Source organism: Octodon degus, unplaced genomic scaffold (genome assembly GCF_000260255.1).
Source record: "Octodon degus isolate 3935 unplaced genomic scaffold, OctDeg1.0 scaffold00352, whole genome shotgun sequence".
Taxonomy (NCBI): domain Eukaryota; kingdom Metazoa; phylum Chordata; class Mammalia; order Rodentia; family Octodontidae; genus Octodon; species Octodon degus.
This window is the reverse complement of record NW_004524928.1, coordinates 661,680-667,679: the sequence shown is the minus strand read 5'-3', so window position 1 is coordinate 667,679 and position 6,000 is coordinate 661,680. Positions and strand designations below refer to the sequence as shown.

The window sequence follows — 6,000 nt, the reverse complement described above, 5'->3', positions numbered from 1 at the left end:
AGCAAAGCACAGGGACCGCGGTTCAATCCCCCAGCACCACATGCCAGCCAGCCCCGCCCCCTGGTGGGCTGAGCTGGCCACACATAAATAAATAAATAAATAAATAAATAAATAAATAAATACTGTTCCTGGGAATTTCTCTAAAAAAAAAAAAAAAGCATACCTAAACCAAGCATGGTGATGTATGCCTTTTAACACTCTAGGAGACTTGAGGCAGGATGATGACAATTTAGGCCCAGCCTAGGCAGTGCAGTGACTTACAGTTTATGTCTGGTTGTCCCCCCAAAGCCTCATGCAGTCATGGAGCAGACTTCTAGAGTTTGTAATTAACTGATGATCCACTGGGATTATGGGTATAGTACTCTCAGCCTGTGGCAGATAGCATGAATGCAATTGAAGGGAGAAGATTTGCTCTCTGCAGCCATTGTTGCTGCAACTTCTCCATTTTGCTCTTGCTCTTTGCTGCTGCCCTGAAAAGTTGCTCTCACCTTGTGCTGCTCTGCCTTGGAGCTGGCTGTATATGGACTGAAACCTCCAGTAACTGTGAGCAAAGTAAACCTTTCCTTTCTTAATTTTGGGTGTCAGGTATTTTGTTCCAGCAAGGAGAGAAAACTGAGACCGTGACTTAACAAGACTGTCTCAAAAAAATAAATTAAAGGGGCCAGCAAGATAGCTCAGCAGACTAAGCACCTGCTTTGGCAAGCACAGGGATCACAGTTCATCCCCAGTCCCCCACATGCCTTGCCAGCCCTGCCCCCAGGGCACACTGAGCGAGCGACAGAGTCTGGGCATGGTGGCGCACCTCAGTAATCCCAGCACTGGGGAGGCTGAAAACAGGATCACCACAAATCTGATCTGTGTAGTGAAACTCTGTACCAAATACACAAATGAAAATAAATGATAAATAAAAAGGTAACCACTAAGAAGAATATATGCAGTGTATTATTTTTTGAAACTGTACTTCCGATTTGATTTGAAACTGTCTCATTGCTATCTGTTTATCAATAAAATTTTGAAAAAAAAAAAGGGCTAGGATGTAGCTCTGTGCAAATGTCTAAAAAACAGCAACAGGGCTGGCCAAATAGCTCAGGGGATTAAAGCGCCTTCAAGCAGGCGCAGGGACCAGGTGTGCAATCCCCTCCTGCCGTGCTGGCCCCACCCCCGGGGCATGGTGAGACAACAATTGAGACTGGGTATGGTGGCATGCACCTGTAATCCCAGCTCTTGGAAGGCTGTAAACAGGGGGATCACTCCAAGTCTGATCTAGTAGTGAGACCCTGAACACCCTGTAGGGCCCGTCCCTAAAATATACAAAAATTAAATTTAAAAAAAAGCAACAAAAGTAAACCACATGTGTATATGCATTTATGCATCCATGGACAGACACATTGTTCTGGTAAACACTAGGCTCAAATTTTGATATAAACAGCATCAGTAGTTGGAAAAACTTGGCCACAGATTTTGTTCTATGTACGGGAAAATATTTTTGACCAGGTATTACCCCTCATAAAGTATGTGACTTCTAATTGTGTCTGAGCCCCTGCCATTTGTGTGATTATTTCTGGAACTACCTGAGAAATTAATCTTGAAAGACTGCCTTCATTCGTGAAGTTTTCATTTCATTTTATTTTTTATGTATTTTGTACAGGGTCTCACTACGCAGGTTGGACTTGTAGTGATCCTCCTGTTTTCAGCCTTCCCAGTGCTGGGACTACAGGTGTGTGCCACCACATCTGGACTCAGTTGCCAACTCAGTGCGCCCAGGGGTGGGGCTGGCGCGGCATCCGGTACTGGTGATCAAACCCCTGTTCCTGCACTTGCCTAAGCAGGTGCTTAGTCTGTTAAGCTATCTCACCGGCCCTATGAAGTTTTAAAATACTTTCTGTAGCAAAATGTAGTAAGCAGCAGAGATTTAGATTAGGAAATATGGGAAAACCTTCCTCATTGAATGCACTTTCACCCATAATGAAAGTATTTCCAATTAAACACAGGTAAAGAAGATGATTTTAGCAATGCTCTTACGTGTAATTTCTCTGTAGGCCCTCAACAGTTTGTACTACATGTATTCACGCATAGTTTTGGATCTCTTGATAAATTGTACGCCTTTACAAATGAAGCTGGAGAGACTGGGCGACTGGGCGTGGTGGTGCGCGCCTGTAACCCCAGCCCCTGGGAGGCTGTAAACAGGAGGCTCACTGAGTCCGATCTGTGTGGTGAGACCCTGTAGACCTTGTACTAAATACATTAAAAAAAAAAAAGTGAGACATGGTGTTGCCACCTATAATCCCAGTACTCAGGGAGGCTGAAAGAGGTGGATTTCTTTTCTTTTTTTTTTTTTTTAAATTATTTATTTATTTATGTGTGTGTGTGTGTGTGTGTGTGTGTGTGTGTGTGGCCAGCTCAGCCCACCAGGGGGCGGGGCTGGCTGGCATGTGGTGCTGGAGGATTGAACCGTGGTCCCTGTGCTTTGCTAAGCTTGTTTGTTCTAAGTAGGTGCTTTAGACCACTGAGCCATCTCACCAGCCCTAGGTGGATTTCAAATTTGCCCAGCCTGGGCAATTTAGACATTTAGACCATGTCTCAAAAATATGGCCTGAGGATGTTGCTCAGTGCCAAGGCCCTAGTTTCAATCTCCAGCACTGCAAAAGAAAAAAAAAAAAAAATGGTGCTCAAGTTTATTATTTTATAGCGACCCCAGTAGTCTATACTGCCAAAATCAGAACACTAGAAACTTTGTAAGTAAAAAGATTTTAACTAGGCCGGGTGTGTCAGCGCTTGCCTGTAATCCTGTAATCCCAGCATTTTGGAGGTTCAGGCAGGAGGGTCTCTGAGTTCCAGGCCAGCCTTTACTTCCTGTCTCAAAAAAGGGGTCTCACGTGTCTAAGACAGATGTATAACGCGTGTTAATGTGCTCCTCTGTAAGGATTATCCTGTGAACTAGTAGTAACACCTACTCTCACTTGACTGATTTTTGCTTTGATTTTATAAAACCTCATCGAGGGGCCCGGGAGATGGCTCAGTGGAATAAGCGCTTCCCTGGCAAGTGCAAGGGCCTGAGTTCAATCCCTGGTTCCGCCAAAATCCAAAACCAAAACCAAAAAAACCCGTACCTCATCAGTCCTACAGTTAAAGAGGATGGTAGTTCTGTTTGCCTCTAATCCCATTCCCATTTTTTTCAGAGCTCCTCATCGTGAACGAGGGACATCATGTCTCTGCATAACAGAAGGTGTTTCGTAGGGATTTAAGACCTAACTAGCTGGACAGAGCGCCGGGCTTAAGATTCTGCAAACCCTTCTTCCCCTCCCCACCCGCAAAGCGTCATCCGATCCAAGATGGCTCCCCAGAAACGTAATTTAAGTGTTGTTTCTGCGTAGAGCGCCCTCGGCAGCGGGGGCCAACTAGAGACGCCGAGAGGCCGCCCACCTGCGAACTGAGTCGTCAGAGGCGGCTGCCGCCAGATTTTATTTTCAGTCGGGCATGTGTGTGGTCGCCTATGGACCCTTCCCAGCCCTTGAGGACCTCCCACCCTCGAGAGACTTCCTGGATGGCGTTCACACTAGCGCGCTGGAAGGGGCCGGATTCGGCCCTGCGATTGGCGGATGGGAGCGAAGGTGGGCGGGCCGCAGAGCGAACGGACTACTAGCAAGGTAGACTGAGCCGAGGGTTGGCCATGCTCCGCCGGAAGGCGCCTTGTTCTCCGAAAGGGTGAGTTGAAACGCTGGCCGGGAAGGAAGCCCAGGATTCGTTCAGGTAGGCTTCCTGCGCACACCGGCCCCTCGGCGTTCATGCAGGGGACTCTACAAAGGATCAGGCTCTCGGGGTGATCTGCGTAACTCGGCCTCCTGCCCTTGCTCGCACCCCTTCCGCTCCCCGGGCAAGGGGATCAGGTGCTGGGTGATGCTCCGGACTGAACCATTCTCCTTTGTGAGAGGCCGGGGGAGCGGGCGGCTGCCGGGCTGCGGGCCGCTCGCCCCACCGTGGAGTTTTTAGAGCTTGTCATTGCTTCCCTGGGCGTGGTGTACATTTGAGGCAGCGCCTTGTTCTCCTTCCCCCTTCCGTGGAGCAAAGACTCCTCGGGCTGCGTTTGGTTACTCTGTACTTGAGACTCAAAAAGTCGGAGGTTAGGATTTTTTTTTTCTCGTGTCTTAGTAATAAAAGTGGGTATGAAAGCATGAGGTGAAGGTACACCGATTGATTCTCTGGAGTGCTGTTGTGTGGAGCTTGTGGAAGCGAAGGACAGACAGGCTATTGGCGTCTGTTTGGAGACGTTAGAAAGGGAGCTCTGTGCTCACACCTCCCTTGACAGGTCTGCAGAGCTCCCTGGGTTTTGGTTGCATTATGTAAACTACAGAGTTATCCCCTCCTCCCCCGCGCCCGCCTTGTAGCAAATGCAGTTTATTTACCTGTCTCTAGCGTCGCAGGGAATTTCCCAGCCATTGCAGCAGCTGTGCAAACGCAGTAGCTCGTTTTGAAGAAAGAGTCCTCAAGTAATTAACGTCTTCATTAAAAAAGGGGTGCCTGGTAGATCAACCTCTACAGCATTAGAAGTCAAAGGTTTAAAACGTTGTGCCGTTTTCTTCTAAAGAATAGACAGTGGAATGCCTCAGAAGCTATGGGAGCCGCAGTATCAGTGTCTGCTACATCCACCATCGCATCAGCATCCACAGATCACTGATCTGCATATTCTGCATTTGTCAACTCAGATTCTCTGACCTGGATTCTGGCTATCATGGAGTACATGGGAAATTAGAGAGTGAATTCCTGACTTGGGTAGTGTTCTGATTAGGTAAGGTCTTCTGATAGGAGCTTATTTTGTATGACTATCCGATATGTTCCAGAATATTGGTCAGCTTCATAGGGCCCAAAGTGGAAACTTATTTCAGTTATTTTGGAATTATTCCAACCCTTAAGAGAAAACACTTATGATAAAAACGTAATTTTCCACTGAAGAAGACCTTTTGTTGCCAAAGTGGTGTGCCAATGGGTTTGCAAGGCCAGGCAAATGACCTGGGCCAGAAAGAGGGTAGGTAGGCATGTGGAGAGACAGCACAAGAAGCAAACTTGGGGACAGATTTATAGGTCACTGGGTTTTGTTTTGTTTTTTGTTTGTTTGTTTGTTTTTGTGTAACTGGGGATTGAACTCAGGCCCTTGCGCTTGCCAGGGAATTGCGGACAGATGTAAAACGAAATGGCAAACAAGACATGGATTGGGTTAGGGATTTGATAGTTGCATAGATCACAACTTCCCTGCTCCATCTATTCTGTGTATCTGGTAGCTTTGACTTTTGTCAGTTCTCAGATTGACCTAATTTAAATTAGCAATAAATATACAATGTATCTCTTGAGCTAGTTGTGAATCACCTGGAAACATAAATTTTGTATCAGGAAGGAGTAGACATTTCAAGTGAAAGGTTAAGTTTCTGGTAGGTCGTGGAGAATGATAAGCATCAGAGGCATTTTTAAAAGAAACCATGTATACATCTCCTTTAAAAAATGGTATAGGGCCTCATTACACAGCTCAGACTCATAGTGATCCTCCTGTTTTAAGCCTCCCCAGCACTAGGATTACAGGTCCTTGTCACCACACCCACTCTTGGTGGCTAGCTCAGCGCACCTGGGAGGCAGGGCTGGTGTGGCATGTGGTGCTGGGAATCAGACCCCAAGTCCCTGTGCTTGCCTAAACAGGCGCTTAGTATGCTGAGCTATCTCCCCGGCCCCCACATCTCCTTTGAAAAAAGGGTGAGTTTTTCAAAGCAGCGCTGCCACTTAATTTTAGTTTGTTATCCACAGTTTTGTATGGCAAATATGTGCTTGCTTATTGAAAGAGTGAGGGTTTATTTATTTTTTTTTTAATTTATTTATTTATTTATTTGTGTGTGTGTGTGTGTGTGTGTGTGTGTGTGTGTGTATGGCCAGCTCAGCCCGCCTGGGGGCAGGGCTGGCTGGCATGTGGTGCTGGGGAATTGAACTGTGGCCCATGTGCTTTGCTAAGCTTGTTCT

General features: G+C 46.8%; 1 protein-coding gene across 1 annotated transcript in view; it reads left to right on the top strand.

Annotated features, from left to right (window-relative positions):
- The first annotated feature begins 3,662 nt into the window (after positions 1–3,662).
- Positions 3,663–6,000, top strand: part of Chd8 (chromodomain helicase DNA binding protein 8) — a 76,253-nt gene continuing 73,915 nt past the window's right edge. Inside the window, exon 1 of the mRNA XM_023708350.1 lies at positions 3,663–3,750. The gene's annotated coding sequence lies outside the window, so the exon portion shown is untranslated. The remainder of the gene's footprint in view (positions 3,751–6,000) is intronic.